Source organism: Sapajus apella, unplaced genomic scaffold (genome assembly GCF_009761245.1).
Source record: "Sapajus apella isolate SASKATOON/1434 unplaced genomic scaffold, GSC_monkey_1.0 scaffold12, whole genome shotgun sequence".
Lineage (NCBI taxonomy): Eukaryota > Metazoa > Chordata > Mammalia > Primates > Cebidae > Sapajus > Sapajus apella.
Genome location: NW_022436952.1, coordinates 12724847 through 12751037, shown reverse-complemented (window position 1 = coordinate 12751037; position 26191 = coordinate 12724847). Strand labels below are relative to the sequence as shown.

Below are 26191 nucleotides of genomic sequence, written 5' to 3'. Positions count from 1 at the left end.
AGCAATGAGAATATATGGCAGCGTGCACTCATTCATTCCACAAACACCTAATGAAGTTTCTAAATGCGCCAGTCATGATGCTAGGAATTAGTGGTATATGAACAAGCTGAAATCCAATCTCTGCATACCAAGTGCTCACAATCAAGTAAGGAAGAAGTTATAAATTAGTGTACAAAGTTAATTCTTCATGCAGATAGACAGAAAATTTACATTTCCTCAAGTCCTTAAGCCTAGTAATCACACAGTGTTTCCTCATTAGCTTCTTAATCATAAAAAGATTAAGATGAACTTCAAAAACAGTAGGGATGAAACTGGTAGAAATCATAGTATTTCTATTGGTCTTAGCCCCAAGTTACAAAGTGAATATCCTACCATGTTCCTTACAAAAACATAAGAACAACAACAATAACATCGGTTACATTCAGGGCTAAATAGGAATGGAAAACAGGTCATGTACGGATTTGATTTTGCTGTATCAGTGGTTTGCATCACGATTAGAGGTGCATTCCAATTCATGCAGAAAAAAGTTATTAAAGAGATAGTCAATATAGATAATCAATTTCACTTGTACATGCATTAATTTATATCTTATTCACTTAAAATCATACTTATATACAAGCATATACTTGTATGTGTTTATGTTTATTTAGTGTATGGCATGTATATGGACCCAAGAAGACCACTGTGCAGCTTCCTGGAGTCCTCTGGCCTCAGAATATCTTCTATACTCCTGAGCCTTTCCTAAGAAAACCCATTTATAGCTTCTTTCCTGTACACTTTCTTACACTGAACACTTATACATATTCTCAATCAGGAATCAGCAAATATTGTCTCTAAGAGGCCAGACAGTAAGCATTTTAAGCTCTGCTGGCAACTGGTCAACTCTGCCTGCCATTGTAGCACAAAAGCAATCATAGACAATACATAAAATAATGAATGTACAAAGATAGATGGCAGGTCAGATTTTCCCTGAAGGTCATACTTTGAAAATCCCTGTTCTAAATCATTCGACCTCACCATTTTAGCTGATTTGATTAGGAGGGGGTATCCAAAGTAAGGGTGACAAATCTGTTAGCCAGTCCCAATATGTTGCCCTGACAGGGACCTTGTATGAGATCTTTGTAACAATTGGTGTCTCTAGATAGGCAGACAGATGGACAGACAGAGCAATTATTAGTAGGATCAGCTGCATCAGGAGCCAAGAGTAGTCAAAAGCTATCAGTAAAATAAAATAAAAATATTTTTAAAAGATAAGCAACTAGAGGGTGGGGTAGTTGGTTAATAGGATCAAGACTAGAAACTTTGAGAAAATTCACATTGTTGGGGGTTGTAGGTCTTGGGAATTGTGTGTCCTAAAAAAATCTTACCACTATTAATCTGCATTCTAGCTTCCATCTAGCCATTCCTGGGTTCTTTGAGGAGTTATGTTGTTCTTATTTCCACATGTAGCCTCATAGATGATTTCCCGTTGCTAGAGGTAACCTCGATGAATATCTATTTCTGGCAACGCCGAAGAGCCTAGGTGACATTCTCTTCTTTCTGTAGGTTGGGAACCAGAAGTGAGGATCCAATATTTATCAGCAAATATGGGCTATGTTAGGAGATTTCTCAATTATTTGTTTTATACTTTCTGCCTCGTCTCTGAATGGATTGAGTAAATCTAAGTCTTTTTTTTTTTTTTTTTGAAAATGCACAGCCAGTTTCTCTAGGGACATTTGACAAGGAGAAAGCATGGATGCATACCCACTTCAGGCCTGACAGTCCTGCTCAGTGAGGCATCAGGGCTCCATATGGTGAAAATTGTTCCATGACAAGTCTGGTTTATTCCAGTTGTTGCTTCTATTGAAAATCTTGAGGAAAACCTTTTCATATTTCTCACCTGAGTGCAGTGAAGGTTTCTGGACTACCTGGGAAAAGGTTTAAAGGAAGGTTACATTATTAATCAATATGCTTTTATGCCCAGTTATCCCTGACCAGAGATGAGTTCTTCACATTGCTCTTAACAATCCCTGGAACTTAATTCAACTCTTGTCATCTCTGACAGTGTTTTATGGTCTCCTGCTCTGGCTGCCAATCCTAAGATAACTTCAATTTTGGAAGAAATTTCCATTTTCTTCTTCTACCATATGAGAAAAAAGGTACAATTTTGCAGCTATTCAGGGTAGAAAGATGTTTTATCATTGAGGGAGTGAATTCTTGGATGTGTTAATATTTCTCCTTTCATAGTTATCTTGAAGGACATTTTATTTCTGGCTCATTCTTATTTTTTTATTTTTATTTTTTTGAGATGGAGTCTCACTCTGTTGCCCAGGCTGGAGTGCAGTGCTGTGATCTCGGCTCATTGCAACCTCTGCTTCTGAGATTCAAGTGATTCTCCTGCTTCAGCCCCTGGAGTAGCTGGGATTACCAGGCTGAGCCACCACGCCTGGCTAATTTTTTGTAATTTTAGTAGAGATGGGGTTTCGCCATGGTGGCCAGGCTGTTCTTGAACTCCAGACCTCAAGTGATCCACCTGCCTCAGCCTCCCAAAGTGCCGGGATTACAGGTGTGAGCCACAGCACCCAGCCTCATCTCATTAAAAAAAAAAAAAAATTCGTTAATTGCCAAACGTTGCATAAAACATTCCACCTTGCTTTCAGAAGCTGTTTTTTAATAAATCTGGATGTACATTAAAGTTACGGATCCCTTAGGTATAACCTCTTGGTAACAGGAGAAAATAGGCATGACTACCATTATCTTTCGTTGGAGGCTAATGAGCATTGGTAACATATCTGACATTTGCACACTTGCTATGTGCTAGTCACTGAGGCACAGAGTATTGATACCTTGCCCAAGGTCTCACAGTAAGAAGCAGATACATGTGCAGCGCTATCCCGCTTTCATGAAGTTAGGTGTATAAGCTCAGGCTCCAGAAAACTTAAAGGACGTCTTCATCCACAGAGCATGGAGATCTGAAGGGAAAACCCAGGTGTGAGCAATGAGATATTTGATCTCTCTAAAATTTCCTCTTTTTTCTGTAAGTAGAAGAAATAGGCTCCCCTGAGGATTATATTTCAAGTAAAAAGTCAAGTAGTCACTGCAACGTATTGATCCCCACTGTGTGGCAGCCCTCTATTAGGCACTTTCACCATGAGGTTACAGATCAGAAAAAGGCAGTTCAGAGGCTAGCTGATGAGAGATGGACAGAGGCCTGCCTGGGGTATACACTTGTTTTGCATGAAGCTTGTCTTTTCTTTATACAGAGCAGTGCTCCATGCTGCTTACATGGCTGTTTCGTATCCTAATTAATTTTGGGGCTCTCTGTTGGATTTTAATTACAGACCTATTAATTCATGGGAAGAGTAGACAGATGTTATAGGTTGATCATAGCAAATTAATAGGCAAGCGCTGAGTAGAAAGTCCTGAAGACTCTTAGTAATTGACTCACAAAAAAACTTGTCACTTGGAAGTTGGAAATACAACCAGAATATCTGTAGCTACCTAGTATTTTTAAAAGGAAAGACACCAAGGCTGAAAACACTGATTTCAGTTTGGACTTGCATTTTCTATTGAGGTGGGAAGGGAGAGTTAGGGATGTCATTAATAGAATGAATGAGAATGAGATTGGGCTGGGTCATCTGGAAAAACTTGAGCAAAGCCCCCTGGAATGATATAAACATAATGTTGGCAAAAAAAGAGTAAACAGACATTTTATTTCCAGCAGGATTTGTCCTCAAACCTCATTACAGTCATGCAACACATAAAAACACTAAGGTCAGTGACAGGTGGCATATCCGATGGTGGTCCCATGAGATTATAATGGAGCTAAAAAATTCTTCTCACCTGGTGACATCACAGCCATCCTAACATTGTAATGCAAAGCATAACTCATGTGTTTGCGGTGACACTGGTGTAAACAAACCTATTGCTCCGCTAGGTGAATAAAATTATAGCACATACAATTATGCACAGTTCATAATACTTGATAATAGTACTAAACAACTATGTTACTGGTTTATATATTTACTATGCTTTTATCATTACTTTAGAGTATATTCCTTCTACCTATTAAGAAAAGTTAAATGTAAAACAGCCTCAGGCAGGTCTTTCAACAGGTATATAGAAGAAGACATTGTTTTTTTTTGTTTGTTTATTTTTTAGGCAGAGTTTGTTTGTTTATTTTTTGTTTGTTTATTTATTGTTTGTTATTGTTTATTTTTTAGGCAGAGTTTCGCTCTTGTTGTCCAGACTAGAGTGCAATGGCATGATCTTGGCTCACTGCAACCTCTGCGCCCTGGGTTCAAGCAATTCTCCTGCCTCAGCCTCCTGAGTAGCTGGGATTACAGGCACCCACCACCCGCCACCCGCCTGGCTAATTTTTTGTATTTTTAGTAGACATGGGGTTTTGCTATATTGACCAGGCTGGTCTAAAACTCCTGACCTCAGGTGATCCACCTGCACTGACCTCCCAAAGTGCTGGGATTACAGGCGTGAGACATGAGCCATCACAGCCAGCCCAGAAGAAAGCATTGTTATCACAGGAGATGACAGCTCCATGCATGCTATTGCCCCTGAAGACAGTGGGATATGTGGAGGTGGAAGACAATGATATTGATGATCCTGACCCTGTGTAGGCCTAGGATAATGTGTATGTTTGTGTCTTAGTTTTTAACAAAAAAAAATTTAAAAAGCAAAATAATAATTAAAAAAATAAAAAATATATAAAGGATATATGAAAAAGGATACAAAGAAAGAAAATATTTTTGTATGGCTGTACAATGTGTTTCTTTTAAGCTAAATGTTATTACAAAAGAGTCAAAAATTTTAAAAATTAAAATGTATATAAAGTGTATTACTCAGGGTTCTCTAAAGGAACAGAACTAATAGGATATATATACATATATATGAATATATATAAAGGGGAATTTATTAAGTATTAATTTACATGATCACAGGGTCCCACAATAGGCTGTCTGCAACCTTGAGGAGCAAGGAGAGCCAGTCCCTGCCTCAAAACTGAGGAACTTGGAGTCTGATGTTTGAGGGCAGGAAGCATCCAACACGGGAAAAAGATGTAGGCTGGAAGGCAAAGCCAATCTTGTCTTTTCATGTTTTTTTGCCTGCCTTATATTCACTGGCAGCTGATTAGATGGTGCCCACCAGATTAAGGGTGGGTCTGCCTCCCCAGCCCACTGACTCAAATGTTAATTTCCTTTGGCAACACCCTCACACACATGCCAGGATCAACACTTCGCATCCTAGAATCCAGTGAAGTTGACCCTCAGTATTAACCATCACATAGAGTAAAAAAGTTACAGTAAGCTAAGGTTAATTTATTATTAAAGCAAATATTTAAAATAAATGTAGTGTGGCCTAAGTGTGCAGTGTTTCTATAGTCTACAGTGGTGTACAGTAATATCCTAGGCTTTAACATTCACTCACCACTCACTCCTAAACTACCCAGAGCAGCTTCTAGTCCTGCAAACTCCATTCATGGTAGTTGCCCCTATAGGTGTAGCATTTTTTAATCTTTTATACTGAATTTTTACTGTACCTTTTCTATGCTTAAATGTGTTTAGATATGCAAATACTTACCATTGTATTCCAATTGCCTACAGTCTTCAGTAGAGTAACATGTTGTGTAGGTTTGTAGCCTAGGAGCAATAGGCTATACCATCTAGCCTAGGTTTATAGTAGGCTAAACCATTTAGGTTTGTGTAAGTACACTTTGTGGTGTTTGCACAATGATGAAATCACCTAAGGAGACATTTCTCGGAACTTTTCCTTGTCATTAATTGATGCATGCCTGTGTAAAACTTTAGAAAGAATTTAAATTATGGAGAATTCATTTTAGCCTTAGTTAAAAGGCTAGAACCAAAGCTGGGGAAATGACCATTTTTTCCTCTAAGTTCACTTCCAGTTTTGGAACTTTGTCCCATTGTGGAGAGGAGCCATGCCAAAAAAGCGGGAGTGCAAAAAAGCCACTTTGCCCCAATGCAAAGATGTCCATGCCCTGGCTGTGCGCTGGCCTAGCCCTGGGAAAGGGGACATCAGAAGTGACAGAGCTGGTCAGCCTCTTCTCATTTGGAAACAGCCCTGGCTATAGCTGGTGTTTGAAGGAACCCTACAGAAAGGGGAGGGAAATCCATACAAATAAGGTGACATTTTATCATATGTTAAAGCTTCTGCCCTTCAGAGCACAGCCTGCCAACTAAGTCTGTCATCCAGCACTCCTGCCCTTGGAAGCTGAAGTGTTTTCCTCCTCACCCTGACTCATCCCTGGGCAGGCGTAAAAGGAGGATGGGGAGAAGAAAGGAGCTTGAGTTGTCCATCGAGGTCAATGCCTGTCTCTGCTGGGAAATCAAACCACCCAAGTGTTGAGATTATAAGGCAGGATTTCTTTCTGTCAACAAAAGCATCCTTTTAGGTATGAATTGGAATTACAGAGAAAAGAATTTAGAGCCTCGAGAACTTCCTAATTAGTAGAGTGGTGAGATGGTAGAATAAACAAAGATAATGGAAAATCTAACACCTAAAAGGAAAAGGCAAACAAATGTAATATGTAGCATTATTACAGTAAGTTATTACAAATGTAATAAGTAACAAGAAGAAATTGAGTAGACCTCCTACCTTTTCAATATAATTCTTACCAGTCTTTTAAGACCTTCAAATTAGGTGTCCCTTGTATTTTCTTCCAACACACACTTGCATATTTACTATGATATCTGTTCATGGACAGAGAATGTAGTCTATTCTGTGTCTAAATATTGCTTTTCCTTACAGAAACATGGTGTTATTTTTAAGAAGAGTTACCAAAACAACTAAATTCTAAATTTTGCTTTTCCTTACAGAAACATGGTGTTATTTTTAAGAAGAGTTCCCAAAACAACTACAGTCGTGCATCACTTGACAATGGAAATATGTTCTGAGAAATGTGTCATTGGGTGATTATATTCTTGGTTGTCTGAACATCATAGAATGTACTTACACAAACCTACATGGTACAGCTGATTACACACCTGGTCTATTTGGTAGCCTATCGTTCCTAGGCTGCAAATCTGCATGGCATGTTACTGTACTGAAGGCTATTAGAACACAATGATAAGTATTTGCATATCTAAACATATTTAAACATGGAAAAGGTACAGTAAAAATACGACATAAAAGTTAAAAACTGCTACACCTGCATAGAGCACTAACTGAATAGAGCTTGCAGGACTGGAAGTTGTGAGACAGAGAGAGTGACGAGTGAATGTGAAAGTCTAGGACATTATTGTGCACTATTGTAAATGATAAAAGCAGTGTACACTTAGGCTACACTAAATTTATTTTAAGTTTTTTCTTCAGTAATTAACTTGAGCTTACTGTAACTTTTTTACCTCATAAACTTTTACTTTTTTTTTTTCAACTTTTTTCTCCTTTGTAATAACATTTAGCTTTAAACACAAACACATTAAACATCTGTACAAAATATTTCTTTATATTCTTATTCTATAACCTTTTTTCTTTTTGAACAGTTCTTTCTCCCTTCCCCTTTTCCTTCCTCCCCTTTCTCCCCTTCCTGCCCTTCCTTTTCTCCCTTCCCCTCCTCCCTCCCCCCTCCCTCCCTCCCTTCTTCCTTCCTTCCTTCTTTCCTTCCTTCCTTCCTTCCTTCCTTCCTTCCTTCCTTCCTTCCTTCTTTCATTTCTCTCTCTCTCCTCTCTCTCTCTGGCTGAATACAGGGTCTTGCTCTGTTGCTTATGCTGGAATACAGTGGCACAATCTTGGTTCACTATAGCCTCAATCTCTCAGGTTCAATTGCTCCTCCCACCTCAGCCACCTGAGTAGCTGAAACTACAGGCACACACCACCATGGCTAACTTTGTATTTTTTGCAGAGGTGTGGTTTCATCATGTTGCTCAGCTAGTCTAGAACTTGTGGCCTCAAGCCATCTGCCTGCCTCAGCATCCCAAAGTGCTGGGATTACAGGCGTGAGCCACCACACCCAGACTGTAAGGTCTTTTCTATTTTTAAAATTTTTATTTATTTATTTATTTTACTTTTTAAATGTTTTCGTTAAAAACAAAGACATAAACACACACATCAGCCTAGGCCTACACAGGGTCAGGATCATCAATTTCAGTATCTTTCACCCCTACATCTTGTCCCACTGGAAGGTCTTCAGGGGAAATAACATATGTAGAACTGTCATCTCCTATGATAACAATGCCTTTTTCTGGAATGCCTCGTAAGGACCTGCCCGAGGCTGTTTAACAGTTAACTATTTTTTTTTTTTAAATAAGTAGGAGTACACTCTAAAGTAATGATAAAAAGTATAGAATAGCAAATACATAAACCAGTAACATAGTTGTGTATTAACATGATGGACTGTATATAATTGTCATTAGGTGATAGGAATTTTTTAGGTCCATTATAATCTTATGGGACCACTACTGTGTATGCGGTCCTTCACTGACCAAAACATCATTATGTTGTATATGACTATATTCAAATGGTATAAAATCAGCTGAGTGTGGTAGGTCACACCTGTAATCCTAGCACTTTGGGAGGCCAAGGCGGATTGATCACTTGAGGTCAGGAGTTTGAGACCAGCCTGGCCAACATGGTGAAACCCCATATCTACTAAAATTACAAAAATTAGCCAGGTGCGGTGGCACATGCTTGTAGTCCCAGCTACTCGGGAGGCCGAGACACAAGAATCACTTCAACTCAGGATGCAGAGGTTGCAGTGAGCCAAGATCACGCCAGTGCACTCCATCCTGGGTGACAGAGCAAGACTCTGTCTCAAAAATAAAAATAAATAAATAAAATTGATGTTATTTTTCCTAAAAATTTTTAATAATGAGTGTTTCCATAGGCTAAATGCATAGTTATAATCCTCAAACATCACTGAGCTGATCCAGCATTTAACTGTCTGAAGTAAAGTGTCTTTTTTCTCCTTTAACCACCAGCACCCTCATTATTAGAATGTCTCGTACATTCTTTTTTAATGACTTGTTATATCTCTTGTTATTGCAAAATGAAGCTCAGAGCCTCTCAAACAAAGTAGCTGCAATCAGCCAGCAAAAGCATTCTTACTACACTATGTGGATGACAGATTTTTTTCTCTTTATTCACATTGCTAGTTGTTGGCCATGCCTTTACAACCAATACTTGTCCTTGCAATGCAAATAGTGTTCCTAATTTCTCAATTTTATAATAGGCAAGTCATGTTATGAAAACATAAATTGCAAGAGAACTGCCTGTTTCAGAATTGTGTTTTCCACAACTGGCTGCACACCAAAATCACCTGAGGAACTGTTAAACATCAGAGCTTCTTACTTGCACATCAGATGAGCAGAATCAGAATCTCTGGGAGTAGAGTCTGGGAATCTGTGTTTTCCAAAAGCTTTCCCCAGGATTTAGGTGTACTGCCAGCTTTGGAAACCACTATACAAAATGACCTCCTGTAGTCTCTCTCTCATTGTTTGAAAATCCTTTGAATGAAAAAGAAAATCAAAACTCTTTTTTTTTCCCAATTAAGATTCTTGCAAATAATAATTTGCCCAATTAATTAATATATAAAGAAGGAAAATAATTTGTTGTTATTCATTTGTTTGGGGAGGATATAAATTTATTGAGAGACATCCTTAGAAGAAATCATATGTAATTTTCTTTACAATGACCATGCAAGGAATAAATGTTTCCCAATAAAATGGAAGTGTCCAGTTGAGGCTGACCAAGGGTTTGGTGAGACAATGGATGTAAAAGTATCACAACAAAGATTGACACATTATAGATTAATAAGTGCTCAATAGGAATATTCTTCCTTGTAGACTTTACTCTCATATTTTCTCAGTCTCTGTCTTTCTTTGTAGATCTCCCAGCCTCCTTCTATTTTCCATTAATATGAAGAATAAAACATATAACATTATTTTAAAAGTCAGAGATTATATAATATTAGATGTTATTCTCTGGAATGTAATTGGAATGAAATGTGATATTTCCAGTTTTACTGATTCACTGTTCCCTTAACTAGTCTCTAATGAATTAGCTTCTCTATATTAGAAGCTAATTTTTCTCTGTTTTCTTGAAGATTAGCAACTGTTCAAACAAGAGTAGATCAATTTCTTCTTTTTGATTCCAAAGAATTTTGTACCTAAGCTATAGAGTTATCACACACTGGCTTTTATTTTAATTACCTAAATGTACATTCATTTTTCTCCATTTTGATTACTCTTTGTAAATCTCCATAGTTGCTTACCCATTGTAGACACTCATTGAATGTTACTCTGGTCTATGTATTTATCACAATTGTGATTGGTTGGATTTGGGGGTATTATTTGCTCCCTGCCTGCCTTCTCTCTTGTATGATAAAGCTCTCTGAGTCAGTACTGTCTCTTACATGGTGACGAGAAAGTGCCTTAACTTTCAAATGGTCTTCCAATTTCTTTCCATTTCTCTGTCGTCCTTCACAAGTTGTTTATTTTTTGCTTTCTCTACTTCCTTACCTCACATTCTCTTCTGAACACATTCTAAGTGTTTTCTTTCACTGCTTGGATACCTCTTTCATTATGATTACCAGTGATCCAAGAGGGCCCATCTCTTTGTCTTGTATTATTGATTCCTCTGCAGCATTCAAAAAAGCTGATACTTCCTTTTTGAAAGATTCTTTCCACTTGATTCTGTGACCCCAAACACTTAGTTTCTTTAGTTTCTTCCTAATCTTAAACATTGCACTTTTTTCAGTGGTTCTGCCCCTCAGTCAGATCAGTAAAGTTAGATGCCCCAGGGCTCCGTTCTGGGTGCTTTTTTCTTCTTTATTCACATACTCTTCCTCAGGTGATCTCATCTCATCCCGTGCGTTTGGATGAAATATACAGTCTATGTACAGATGAATCCAAAAACATACTTTTGTTGGTACATTTTCTTGGAACTCCTGACTTTTCCATCAAACTGCCTAACTGACACAGCCAAATAAATCCATTAGCCATGTCAAACACAACATGACTGAAAGAGAACTTATTTCACCCCCAAATACCCTCCTTATCCAGTCTTCTTTACTTTCCCTAATAAGATTACAGTGTGCCATGTTGCGTGGGACCCAAACCTGGACCTTATCCTTGATCTCTCACTTTCTTTTGCCTGCCACTCAGTGAATATTGTGGATTCCCAAGATGTAACCTTAATCTATCCATTTCTCTTTGTCTCCATCCCTGGCACCCTAATCTAAGATACCCTAATTTCTAGCTGAAAAAGCCTTTTGGCTCATTGCCCTGCTCCAAGTCTTGCATCTCTATATTCCACTTTCTCCAAAGTAGATAAACTTTTAAAAACACAAATCTGGTTATGTCATACATCCTCTCCCCGTGACTTAAACCTATCAATGGCTTTGACTCCACAGTTTAGACTAAAATTCAAATTATCTGTCTTGATCTATAAAATTTTATACTAGTGGTTCTTAAGCTTGTGCATGCATCATAGTCACCAGAAGGTCTATTAAAACCTAGAGCGATGAGCCCCATCCCAGAGTTTCCGATTTGGTAAACATGGAATGTAGGTAGAGAATTTACATTTCTAACAAGTTCCCAGGTGACATGTGTGCTCCCGGTTTGGGGACCAAACTTTGTAAACCAGTACTCCATACAACCTGCCCTTGCCTACTTCTGATCTGAGCCCCTGTTAACTTTCTTCTCTTTTCTCTATGCTCCATCCATGCTGGCCGTCTTTCTCCACAATTATAACTTTCTTTTTTTTAATTCTAATTTTTTAGTTTCTTTAGAGACAGGGTATCCCTCTGTTGCTGAGGCTGGAGTGTAGTAGCATGATCATAGTTCATGTAACTTCAAACTCCTGGGTTCAAGCAGTCCTCCTGCCTCAGCCTCCTGTGTAGCTAGGACTACAGATGTATGTAGTCCTACCAGACTAAATTAGAATTTTCATATTAATATTCAGTCTTTCTGGAATATTCTCTTTCCAATCTTGATTTTGGGACTGATGGTTCTTTCTTGTTATTGAAATCTTAAATCACTAACATAGAAAGGGCCTTCCTCACTGCCCAATCTAAAGAATTCCCCAAACTCTGTATTAGTCCATTTTTGGTGCTGATGAAGACATACCTGAGACTGGGTAATTTGCCAAAGAAAGAAGTTTAATTGGACTTACAGTTCTAGGTGGTTGGGGGAAGCCTCACAATCATGGCGGAAGGCAAGAAGGAGCAAGTCACATCTTATGTGGATGGTGGCAGGCAAAGAGAGAGCTTGTGCAGGAAAACTCCCCCTCAAAATAACCATCAGATGTTGTGAGACTTACTCACTGTTACGAGAACAGCTCGGGAAAGACCTGGTCCCATGATTCTCCCACTGGGTCCTTCTGACAACACATGAGAATTCAAGATGAGATTTGGGTGGGGACACAGCCAAACCATATCATTCTACTCCTGACCCTCCCAAATCTCATGTCCTCACATTTCAAAACCAATCATGCTTTCCCAATATTCCCCCAAAGCCTTAACTCATTTCATCATTAACTCAGAAGTCCACAGTCCAAAGTCTCTTCAGAGACAAGACAAGTCCCCTCTGCCTATGAGCCTGTAAAATCAAAAGCAAGTTAGTTACTTCCTAGATACAGGGAGTACAGGCATTGGATAAATACAGCCATTCCAAATGGGAGACATTGGCCAAAGCAGAGGGACTATAGGCCCCAGGCAAGTCGGAAATCCAGCAGCCAGTCAAATCTTAAAGTTCCAAAATGATCTTCTTTGACTCCAGGTTTCACATTCAGGTCACACTGATGCAAGAGGTGGGTTCCCATGGTCTTGGAAAGCTCTGCCCCGGTGACTTTGCAGGGTATAGAGCTTTCCTCCTGGCTGCTCTCATAGGCTGGCATCGTCTGTGGCCTTTCCAGGTGCACAGTGCAAGCTGTCAGTGGATCTACCATTCTGGGGTCTGGAGGATGGTGGCCTTCTTCTCATAGCTCCACTAGATGGTGCCCCAGTAGGGACTCTGTGTGGAGGCTCCAACCCCATATTTCCCTTCTGCACTGCCCTAGCAGAGGTTCTTCATGTGGGCTCCGACCCTGCAGAAAACTTTTGCCTGGGCTTCCAGGTGTTTCCATATATCTTCTGAAATCTAGTCGGAGGTTCTCAAACCTCAATTCGTGACTTCTGTGCACCCGCAGGCCCAATATTACATGGAAGCTGCAAAGGCTTGGGGCTTCCACCATCTGAAGAAACAGCCCAACCTGTGCCTTGGTCCCTTTTAGTCATGGCCGGAGTGGCTGGGACCCGGTGCACCAAGTCCATAGACTGCACACTGCATAGAGACCCTGACCCTGGCCCACGAAACCACTTTCTCCTAGGCCTCAGGGCCTGTGATGGGAAGGGCTTCTGTGAATACCTCAGACATACCCTAGAGACATTTTCCCCATTGCGCTGGGGATTAACATTCAGCTCCTTGTTACTTATGCAAATTTCTGCTGCTGGCTTCAATTTCTCCTCAGAAAGTGGGTTTTCCTTTTCTATCACATTGTCAGGCTATAAATTTCCCAAACTTTTATTTTCTGCTCCTTTATAAAAATGAATGCCTTTAATAGCACCCAAGTCACCCCTTGAATGCTTTGCTGCTTAGAAATTTCTTCTGCCAGATATCCTAAATCATCTCTCTCAAGTTCAAAGTTCCACAGATCTCTAGGACAGGGGCAAAATGCCACCAGACTCTTTGCTAAAACATAACAAGAGTCACCTTTGTGCCAGTTCCCAACAAGTTTCTCATCTCATCTGAGACCACCTCAGCCTGGACCTTACTGCCCATATCTCTATCAGGCTTTTGATCAAGGCCATTTAACAAGTCTCTAGGAAGCTCCAAACTCTCATATTTTCCTGTCTTCTTCTGAGCCCTGTAAACTGTTTCAACCTCTGCTTATTACCTAGTTAGAAAGTTGCTTCCACATTTTTAGGTATGTTTTCAGCAGTTCCCCACTCTACTGGTACAAATTTACTGTATAAGTCTGTTTTCACACTGCTGACAAAGACATACCCAAGACTAGGCAATTTACAAAAGAGATTTAATTGGACTTATAGTTTTACATGGCTGGGGAGGCCTCACAATCATGGTGGAAGGCAAGGAGGAGTAAGTCACATTTTATGTGAATGGCGAGGGGCAAAGAGAGCTTGTGGAAGAAAACTCCCCCTTATGATAAGATCTCACCAACAGATCTCATGAGACTTACTGTCACAAGAACAGCACAGGAAAAACCTGCCCCCTTGATCTAATTACCTCCCACTGGGCCCCTCCCACAACACGTGGAAATTCAAGATAAGATTTGGGTGGGGACATAGCCAAATCATATCACTGTCTTTATCAAATCACTCTAATATAATATTCTGCACAGCACTTATCACCATCTTATTTTTCTTCATTATTTGTTCATTTTAAGTAAACTCCATGAGACCATGGGTATTATCTGTTTGATCTAACACTGTAGCCTCAGCAACTGAGAAAAATGCATGACACAGAGCAAATGCTCAATAAATAAACGCTAAATGATTGAGGAAGGGCTCTTAAAATATTTAATACATGAATGAGCAAAGACAACACTGAGCACACTTAAACTCAACCACTGGTGAGCTTTTGTAGAAGAGAATTCCACAGAGAAGAATGGGCCAAGAGTCCTCCCTTTACCTCTCTTGCATTCCTCAGCCCAGCTTCCTTCTTTGGAGAGCTAATAGTTTGATTGGATCTAGTTCGTCACTTCTCTGAATTAATGGTTCTTGTATTTGGGTATTAGAAACAAGTCCTTTATAGAGATGAGAGAAGTAATTGTGTAAATTTGACAGCGCAGCAGAAGAGGTATGCTTTTACTTAAAAGAAGTAAAAATAATAATGATGAATAATTATAATAATAAAAGTAATTAATGACAGATTTCAGGGTAGGTGTAATGGCTCATGCCTATAATCCCAACATTTTGAGAGGCTGAGGCAAACAGATGACTCGAGCTGAAGAAGTTTTTGGTTTATTTTTTTGAGATGGAGTCTTGCTCTGTCACTCAGGTTGTAGTGCAGTGGCACAATCTCAGCTCACTGCAACCTCCACCTCCCAGGTTCAAGCAATTCTCCTGTCTCAGCCTCTCAAGTAGCTAGGACTACAGGTGCATGGCACCATGCCCCAGTAATTTTTGTATTTTTAGTAGGGACACTGTTTCACCATATTGGTCAGGCTGGTCCTGAACTCCTGAGCTCAGGTGATTCACCCACCTTGGCCTCCCGAAGTGTAGGGGCTACAGGCGTGAGCCACAGTGCTCGGCCGAGCCCAAGGAGTTTGAGACCAGCTCTGGCAACATGGCAAAACCCCGTCTCTACAAACAAACAAACAAAACACAAAATGGTGCATGGCTGTAGTCCTACCTACTTGAGAGGCGGAGGTGGGAGGATCACCCGAGCCTGGGAAGCCAAGGCTGCAGTGATTATATTACTGCACTCCAGCCTGGGTGACAGAGTGAGGCCCTGTCTCAAAAACAAAAATAAATAAATAATTAAAAAGAAATGGATTGCGAATTAAAATTTTAAAACAAATTAAAAACAAATCAGTAGCACATGTCAAGTCTGGGAAATATACTTACTTTAAACGGTTACTTTCTGTTATTCTCTATTTGAGTCCTCTGTTTTTTTCACAGAATTTATCATAACTCAATTTTATTTTTGTTTGTTTTTTGGTCTAGTTTTCTCACTTAAACTTAGTATGAGGTCTATAAACAATTGTGAAACAATGAATTAATGTTTCTGTTATAGTATATCTCACATTATCTTCACTCTTGATCTATCTTCCTTAAAGTTTTGAGGGTGGGAAAATATCTTTTTATTGTCATATTGGCAACCCAATGCCGGTCATTTAGAAGGCACGAAATAAATGCTTGCTGAATTGAATTGTTTCCCCTTTCCAGAGGTGAAAATGTACATCTGCCAGTCAACTGGTAACTTCTATGAATTTATTGATCTGCTTAGGTCAGAGTATGATGAATCAGTGCTAAATGCCATGGTGTGCTGAGACTGATTCCTACTGGTCCACAAGATCTAATTCCTATGTTGTTAAGAATCTTGTGAGCTGACTGATGTCACGTTGGTACCTTGAAAACAGCCATGGTGGGAATATTAATAAATGCAAATTTTATTTATTAGAAATCAGCAAATGTCGGGAGGCTGAGGTGGGAGGATCACTTGAGCCCAGGAGTTCAAGGAGGCAGTGATCTGAGGTCACACCACTGCACTCTGACCTGGGGCACAGAGTGAGACACTGTCTCATATAAAAGGAAAAAAGGAAAAAATAAAGAGAAAGCAATCAGCAAATGCAACAAACCAGATATTTTATTTCTTTGGTTTATTCGTTTTATAGCCAATTGTTCCATTGCTGTCTGAGCATAAGAATAGTAAACAAGTATTGATTTCTTTTCTGCCTAGTTTCCATCTCTCAATTTTCTGATACCAGACCCTGGCTGAAATGACTGGTCTAAGACTTTAAGAAATAACTGAAGCTTTGTACCCTTTCACCATCACCTGCCTGTTGGCAAGATAAATAAGTTCTAGAAGTCTCTTACATAGCATAATGCCTATAGCTAATAATACTGTATTGTAGACTTAAAAATTGCTAAGAAGGTAGAGCTTATGTAAGTGTTTTTACCAGATGCACACACACACATAAAATAATAATAAAGGAAATGGCAGGAAACTTTGGGAAGTGATGGATGTTTATGGCCTTGGTGGTGATGATTTCATAGTTTATACTCATCCCCAAATTCGTTGAGTTGTATACATTAAATATATACAGCTTTTTAATCTGTCAATCATACATCCATAAAGTGGTTTAAAAAAGGTAAACATAGGATACAAGTTGATCCCTGATCTCTGTTATAATTGTTCCTTATGGTTTCCGAACAGGACTGGGAAGGAAAAGTCCCCTTTGTCCTGGTGATAAAGCTGTGAAGATTAGAATTAGGACTGTTCTTCAGGCTGCTGCATCGTTGCCTTCCCTATGGTTTAGTGATCGTAAGCCAGTGAGTTCTGCATTCTGCCAATCCTCCCTGGCCCTTGCCTTTTTTTTTGTTTTTAAACTTGTTTTAATTGGGTTTTAGTCATTTATACACTAAAGAATCTGCCGAATACAATACAGATAATCAAAGGTAATAGTTTATTAAAAGTGTACCTGTAAATGGGATGCAGCATAGAACAGTGGAGTTATTAAACCAGAAAACCTGAGTTAGTTGGCATGCCAGTTCCATCAATTAGTAGCTGTGAAAATTATTTAGCCTCCGTGGACTTTCATTTCTTTAAATGTAAAATGAGAATAAGACGCCTACTCTGATTTTTCCCCAAGGTTTCTAAACTGATCAAACATGACAATAGATGTGAAAGTGTTTTATAAAACATTACGATACCTGTATCTGTGATAGTATTATTAACCTCATTTTATAAAGCATAATGATACCTGTATCTGTGATAGTATTATTAACCTCATGAAGAAAGAATGTGATTTATCGAACAAATTGAGCATTAGAAAGTATTTCTGGTATTACTGAATAGAATAATTTATAAATGTTGAAAATTTTTAATGTCTTTGGTTATTAGGTTGTACAAAAGTGTGCCAAACACTAGGAATAAGCAACAATAGCAGCCAAACTTGTTATTGTCCTCAAATGCTTATTTTTAGAATAGTTTGGAGTGATAATATGGGAGAAGAAAACATGGACTAGGAAGCCAAGAAAACTGGATCATGATACTGACTCAGTCACTAATCAACACATGACTTGAGACATGTCATTGCACTTCCCTGGACCTCAGTATTCCCACTTGAACAATGAAGCATTTGGCCTAGTTCTCTAAAATGCCTTCTGGCTCAGTAAGTCAATAATCCTAATTGAGTAGACAGGGCATGCACACATGAACAGGTATAAGAATGCTTACAAAGTAATTTACCAGTAAGTACATGTAAGCAAAGGGAGTGTGTATTAAGAATTTAAGTGGGTCAACTGAAAGAATGACCCTGCCTGAGTGGTCCTACTCAGGAAAAGTATTGACCTCTTGACTGATGAGTGCTATCTCATTGAACTGCTTATGATAGTAAATGAAAAAATAAATGTTCATCACATGAAACTGAACTGCATGCATTGACGTCTCCACAATAGATGCACAAATCAAGTGAAGTTCTACTTGGTGTTGCTAGTGCCAGACACTCATATTCATTGTTTCCCTTCATTCCAGAGAAGTTTAGTAACTTGCCAAAGGTCACTCAGGTAGCAAGTGATATAATAAAAATCAAATGTAATTGTTTTGATGCTAAGTTCAATGTTCCCACTGCAGTACCATTACTGACTACCATCCACTTGACTCTACCCCATTGCTTGTAAACAGATTTGACTCTAGACCTCAAAAAACCTGGTCAACCATCTCTATTTGTCCCCTCCACAACTTTTGACTTACATAATGCTTTTCTGTTTTACAAAATTAAGTTTTTTTTTTTTTTTTTTTTTTTTTTGCATCTCCATTATTTTTTCTGTTACTGAAATTCCAGGAGCTGGCAGTTGCAGTTCCTACTGATTTCCCGTATACCAGTAGGGACGAGTAACCTCAATACATATGTCACTTGCTTGGGCAGCTTCCTGTCCTTCAATTCCCTACACCCAGATGACTCTTCCAACAATAATTCCTTTATAGTAAAGCATTCTTCTCAATTTTGAAGATGGAGAATTCTTTGTAAGAGAGAAAACATTATTACTAAGTTTCTTTGTAATACTTCTTGCTCTTTCATCTTGTTAGTCTTTACCACAGCCTCACTCTGTTTTGGCCACTGGAGTATTTCCTTGAGTTCCTACTAATAGATTAATGCATGGTGCTTTATTAAGATGTATGGATGTGTCACTCTAGTGCCATGCTGAGTATCAGCTGCTCTAGGGGCAGCTGCTGTTCTTCCCTTGACGTGAATCCTTCCATAAGCTCTGCAAAAAATTAAATGATTAGGCCATTCTGCTAGTGCCTAAGGCAACTTCCTGCATTCCCCCTTGTGAGTCCTCTATGGGAAATATTCCATACAATGAGATGAAAATAAACAGAGGGAAGTAAGTATATCTATCATGTGCCAGGCCAGATACTCTGTTTCAGAAAGCTCAGAAACAATAATGAGAAGTTATATTCTTTCTCAGTCAGAGCCAATTGCTTAGTTTTCAGATTGCACACAGTGAGCTGGAATCAACTAGGGAATGTCAGTCTTCATGAGTGTGCATTTGCTGCAGTTATTCAGTAGGTTCGCCCTTGAAAGCATGACTCTTCTTTCAGCTCTGCTCATTAGAGTGTTCTGTAGACAGACCAGAGGTAACATGTCATGCATGCAGGTTAAAATAATCCTTAAAATTAGAATTATATAAAGGGTGCTCCCACTAATTGCCATATTTTGTTCACTCTGAGAAGGCATGAATGTAACTGGTGGAATCCACTTGGTTCAGATTGCTATGTTTTACAATTCCTAAGAGAGGTATTTAACTTGGGGCTTTCTGAAGGTGACAAAAGATTAGCTGAGAATGATCAACTCCAAGGTGTATAATGGAAAAACCTCTGTTTAGCTTAGTATGCATTCTTTTACAGGGGAGGAATTTTTGAGATTTAGCATCTCATCATTAATTATTTTTAAAAACATAAAACCATTTACTCATAAGTTGAGGAAACAATTTTGTTTTTGCTATTGACTAAATGATAATATTTGGTTTACTACATATGGCAGTCCTATTTGGAATCCAGGTTATACAAAATACTTTTCTGTTATTAAACTTTAAACGTAAGTCAAATAAATATAACATGTATTTTATTTTATTAAAGTCAAGCTGATTGATGTTTAATATGTATTCAGTAAGAGGCTGGGTGTGGTGGCATATGCCTGTAATCCCAGGACTTTGGGAGAAGATCAAGGAGGGCGTATCACCTGAGGTCATGAGCTATAGACCAGCCTGGCCATCATGGTGAAACCCCATCTCTGCTAAATAAAAAAAAAAGAAAAAAAATACAAAAATTAGCATGATGGTGCATGCCTGTAGTCCCAGCTACTCTGGAGGCTGAAGCGTGAAAATCGCTTGAACCCAGAGGCAGAAGTTACAGTGAGCCAAGACCGTGCCCCAGCACTCCAGCCTGGGTGACAGAGTGAGACTCCGCTCCCCTCCAAAAAAGAAATAATAATAATAATTTGTATACTGTAAGATTCATCCTTTTTGATAAAGTTTTATGAATTTTGACAAAAATATACAGTTGTATAACTGCATCCACAATCACAATGTACATCAAAATGTTCCATCACTCACATTTCCTTCATGTCCCTTTGTAGTTAATCTCCACCTCCCCCAACTCTTAAGCCTTTGACAACTATTTGTGCATTTCTTTAACTGTAGTTTTGTCTTTTCTAAAATGTCACATAAACGATATGTATAGTATGTTCTTTTTAAATCTGGCATCTTTCACTTAGCATACAGCTTTTGAGCTTCATCCTTGGTGCATGCATCAATAATTTGTTCCTTTTTGCTTTTAAGTAAGATTCTATTGTATAGACATGCCACACTTTATTCACTTATAAGTTAATAAGCATTTTCCTGCCAGTGTTGGCTAATACCAATAAAGTGACTATGAACATTCATGAAGTTTTTGTGTACACATATGCTTTCATTTCCCTTAGGTAACTACCTAGAAGTGGAATAGTTGGGTCATGTACTGAGTGTATATTTAACTTTTTAAGAAGTTGCCAACTGTCTTCCAAAGTGTTGCATGATTTTACATTTCTTTTTTTAGTTTTAAATGATTTTTAAAAAATTTATGTGAAATAAAGACAACCCATATCGTTGACTTAAAAGTATTCTATTTCACATTATATTCAAGACTAAACATCTTCCAAACCATATTCATGAAGCTGATATGTGCTTTGCCAGTTTTCAAGAAATATCAGTTAAACAGTGATTAAATTTCAAGGTATCAGCTAAACGTCCACTGAACATCTCCACTTGCAGTTAGCATTAGACTAAGTGCTTAAGGACAAGTAGTTTGATGCATTAAGTTAAGAAATACATATTTAAGACTTATAATATTATTTGCAGAATTCTTGGCATAATTATTTAAGTTCCTTCTGGTGAGAAACTTGAGTTTTGTGTTTTCTTTCTTTCAGTTCCAAAAGCTCCGTTTTGAGCTCTCCAGGCTTTGGTGAAATTTCAGGTATGGGCAGGTCCAGTTGATAGTACCTGTGTACCACTTCTGTCCCTGCGCACATGGCCAGGAGGCTGGCTGCGAGCATTTTCAGGTAGGTGGACATGGGCATGCCTGCAGGCATGGTCCGAGGGCATGAACTGCAGGAGTGCTGGGCAGCAGGTCTAAGGGCAGACAGGGATTTTACATTCTTATTAGCAGTGTGTGAGAAATACAGTTGCTTTACATCCTCACCAACATGTAGCATGGTCAGTCTTTTTAATGTAGCCCTTCTAACAGGTGTATAGTAATATCTCATTGTGGTTTTAATTTGCACTTTCCTAACAACTAATGAAATTATTAGGTATGAGTAGGTGTTCAACAAATCACAAGATGTGCAGCATATTTCCATATACTTATTTGCTATTCATTTATTTTCTTTGATAAAGTGTCTAAAACCTTTCCCTTTTTAATTGGGTTGTTTCTAATTATTAAGTTGTGAAAGTTCTTTATATATTCTGGATATCAGTCCATTTTCTGATATGTATATTTTCCAAATATTTCCCCATTTATGGCTTTTATTTTTGCTTTCTTAACAGTGTTGTTCAAAAAGAAAATCTCAATTATTATTAAATAAAAGCTTTCTTTTATCAATTTTTCTTTGATAGACTATGCTTTTTGTACCTATCTAAGAATTCTTTGTCTAGCCCTCATATATAGCCTTTAATAAGGAAAATAATTCTTTATAAAATCCAGAGAAAAGTTCTCTATGGCTGCAAAACTTTGCTGAAATTTACATCTCTGCAAATATCTTTGAGTTAAATCTCTCTTATAGTTACACTAAATCTTTCTAACTGAATTATTTTGGTTCACAGTGCTCTTTTCCTAGTAAGAATTTCTCTGTGTTTGTAGAGCTGCCTGTAGACATTTTTCTTTTTCTTTTGAAATGGGGTCTCTCTCTGTAGCCCAGGATGGAGTACAGTGGCATAGTCTCAGCTCACTGCAGCCTCAGCCTCCCAGGTTCAAGCCATCCTCCCACCTCAGCCTCTCAAGTAGCTGCGGCCACAGAGGTGCGCCACCACACCTGGCTAATTTTTGTATATTTGTAGAGACAGATTTCTCCATGTTGCCCAGGCTCGTCTCGAACTCCTGGACTCAAGGTATCCACCTGCCTTGGACTCCCAAAGTGCTGGGATTACAGGTGGGACCCACTACACCTGGTTGATATTTTTCTTATTATGCATGTCAGTCACTATTAGATACTAAGGCATACATAAAGATTTTTGCATGGTCACTATCAAGAACATATTTTCTCTTGCAATAACTTATTTAGTGTTCTTTGACCTATTTTTGCTTTTTAATTGTTTATCTGTAAATCCATTAGCCTGCAGTTTAATGACATGTTGAAAATCCCTTTTATTTTATATAAAGACTGAGTCAACTTTATAATAAAGAATGCTGTGTGTATTTCCTAAAGTGTTGATTTAGTTAAGTAAAATAGTGGAATTTTATTGTTGGCAATAATTATCATTGTGTTGTTAAATGTATTCTTGCTTTTTTGCCTCAGTTTTTTAAGGAGTCTTTTCTTACAATTTAATTTTTGATATGGCATACTATAGTTCACAAAACATTTGAAAGTTGTGTAAGATTCTGCACAGAAACAAATCATAGCAACAGAATTAGAAATTTACCTCACTGGGCAAATTTGTGTTTGCCTTAGTACTTAATATTGATTATGCCAGTTAAGAATATTCATGATTCGTTAATGAAAAAAAAATCGTTTTGATACCTTCTCTACATAGGCAGTTACTTCCTCATTCAGTTGTATTACCAGGAAAGCCACTGGGCCTCTGTGCTACATTTCATCGTGCCAATGTCTATTTCTTGTTTTAGATTATGAGTTTCTTGAGGACAGGGACAATGGTTTATTTGACTTCATATCCCCAGTATCCCTTACAGGACCTTCACACAGATGCTGTAAATCTGAAAGTGTGTTACTAAAATGGATTAGTGAAAAGTAATAAAACATTAATTTTCTGTATTCATGTGTTCTCCTAGAAACAAAGGGCAGTATTCATGGAGATCGAAAGCTGAGTCTGGCATCAGTCTTGGGTTCAAATCTCAACTCTGTCACACAATGGCTATACTACCTTTGACAACTAGTTTACCTTTTGTACATCAGTTTCCTCATTTGTAATACAGAGATTGTGACACTCAGCTTCAGGTTGTTTTGTGTGTTTAATGAGTCACACAAAGTGCACAGCACAGGGCATTCAATACATGGGAGCTCTTTGTAATGGTAGCATAAAAATGTGTTTCCATATTTGTGTTTCCATCATTGTAGTATTCTGTCTGACAAAAATGTAAGACATTGAGCTTTACAGGTAACCATCAAAATGCAGTATTTGTTTTAGAGCAAACATGTTTTTCTGTATCCTTTAAACCATCTAGAATTTTCCTTACCTGTCCAAATTCCACTCTCAGTATTACAGATCCTATTGTGTCAGCTGATGTCTGCTTCACTTGCATTTTCTTAATGGTGTGTTATAGTTGAGTCTCATATCAGCTGGAAAGGTTATGACTTCCCAAATGAAAAGTTCAAAAAGTCGTTTCTGTATTCCACTCACAAACGTAGGGCTCTCATCTGGTTTCTGCTTTATTCAGAGACAGATAAATTCACTACCAAATACTGGAAAGCTATCATAAACATTTAAAATATGTTTGTAAAAATGTTATTATAATTTTAAAATATTTTAAAGTATTGTCTGCCTACACCCACATGCCTATGGAATGCTGTAGCTGAATACATTTTATACCTTTCATTCATTCACTCATCTATTTTTCAATTTAAACATTTCTTAAATACCTACTGTATGTTAGCTCACTGTATGAGTTCAGTCCTAGGGATTCTTAATAATATGCAAACTTGCTTCTCGCAAGTGTCTTAAATCATAAAATTATGCATTAAGTTCACCTAGAAAGTCTGTATTTTTTGAAAAGTAACCCATCCAGTAACATTTTTATGTTCAAATAACTGCAAGGGCACAATATGTGTTTTTAAAGTTTTAAAAATCAATCTTTGGAGAGTGATAGATTTAAACTAGCTTTACACTCATGCAATTACCCTTCAGCCAGCTTTCAAGAGTACCCCCAACCCATTTCAATTTCACATCCTCTAACCCCCCATGGATATTAAGACATTGTATCTGTGCCATCAGTTTTCAGATTTCTTGTGAACTGAAGAATTCAAGCATGGCAGAGACAATCTTCCCTAGGACACCCTGTTACTCATCATTTCTCCAGTGTATGTTCATGCCGATCCTTAGTTTGGCTCAATAGAGCTAAATACATATATTGCTGCATCTGATAATTTAACACAAGAAAGCGCAGCTTCCTAGAATTGTCTGGGTATCGTTTTACAAGAATTTTTGTTTTTATGATCAGATGCCCTCCATGTGAAACAGGCAGGTCATTGTGGCCTCAGGTGATGTGATTTTGTCTCTCATTTCCCCTTTTTGTTCTCTGAACCCCTTTCCTTGCCTCCCTCCTCTTTGACAGCTCACTCCCCACCAACATACACACTTATAAAACGCACACACCTAGGTATTCAATACTGCAATTTTCCTGCAGTCTTAGGCTAATGTTTCCATTAGTTTGTCTTTGCTTCTTAGGGGCAGGATAATTGATTTGCCTATATCCAGATCTATACATTATGTATTAGTAGATGGGAAATCACACTCAAATGGTAGGACTTGGCAGGAGGCATCAACACAGATTAGCTCAAGCTGATCAAATAATAACCACAAGTCAGCTCTGCTCTCTGCTCAATGAGTCTCCAGAGGAACATCACAGGAATTTTTTCTGTTTTTCAGAATGGCTTTCCCTCTCTTGTACTCTTAATAAAAACATTTATTCCCTGGGCATCCTAGGGTAAAATTTAGTCCTGATCAGCAACAGTCATCATCACATTAAACATTAAAGGGGAGAAATGCAATGGGGCTGTCAGAGTTCAGGGAATAATGGAGAGAGAATTAAACTGGCATTAAAGCAGCAATTAAGCACTTGCTAGGCAAAGTGTGGAATCCAAGGAAAACCAGAGGGAGTTAGTAACTGACAGGTTGGCCCTGAGAAGAGGAAAGGTATTGGTGCATCTGCTGAATCTACAAATAGAATCCGAGAAGGAGGAGTTGCCAGAATTTTCTGGCTGAGGGAAAACGTTTTATCAGCAATGGGCTGTAGGCCAGCAGTGTAAATTTCCACTTAAGTCTGAATATCTGAAAAGGGCCCTTGCTCTTTTTATTTGTCATTTAACAGATAGAATCTGTCTGGGTGTTTGACCGGGTTGAGTCATGGCCTCTTTCAGAACCAAAGAAAAAGGGATGAGGGGTTTTCAAGTTCCTTGTCATTAGAATGTCTTATTAGAATTGAAATTTTTGCTTAGCCTACAGCTTTACAGTGTTTAGGAATGCTGTGACCTCCTGCATGTGTCTTAACCTTGTCCCAGTGGGCTGGAGGGTTGACGCTAAGGGGCAGCAGGAAAAAGGAAGTCAGAATAGTTGGAAGCTACTCTGTAGGCTAAAGTTTCCAACTAGCATTGGTGGAGTGGCTATGTCGTATATGATACACTGAGACCAAGAGAACTTGCAGGGTGGAGATTAACATTCCAGATAAGGGAATTTAGAAGGGTCCCTGGACCAATCAGGGGAGACAGAAACATGTACTATAAACCACAGAATGTGGATCCAGGGAAAGGAAACATGAGAAGCATGGAAAAATCAATGCAAATGGTCAGATTCCACCTTTTAACTTCCTGCTGTTGCATTAAAGGCCAAATGATGAACGGTGGATTCCACTCTTGATTTTGACCTCCTTGACCCCTCCTAGTGTCTGTGACTTCCCTGTCTCTGACTTCCTGTGGGTTAGGGCTGTATGGTGATGAGTACTTGGGCTTAAGCACTTTACAAAGCAATTTCAAATCTCTTCCACCTCTGCCACTGAACAAGCTATGTCACATCAGGCCAATTTACTTA

At 38.5% G+C, this 26191-nt stretch overlaps 1 pseudogene across 1 annotated transcript; it reads right to left on the bottom strand.

Annotated features, from left to right (window-relative positions):
- Positions 1-20826: 20826 nt before the first annotated feature.
- Positions 20827-21354, bottom strand: LOC116552553 (annotated as a pseudogene). Its single transcript, XR_004269434.1, has one exon. The product of XR_004269434.1 is annotated as an uncharacterized protein C12orf73 homolog pseudogene (transcript).
- Between the last annotated feature and the right edge of the window lie 4837 nt (positions 21355-26191).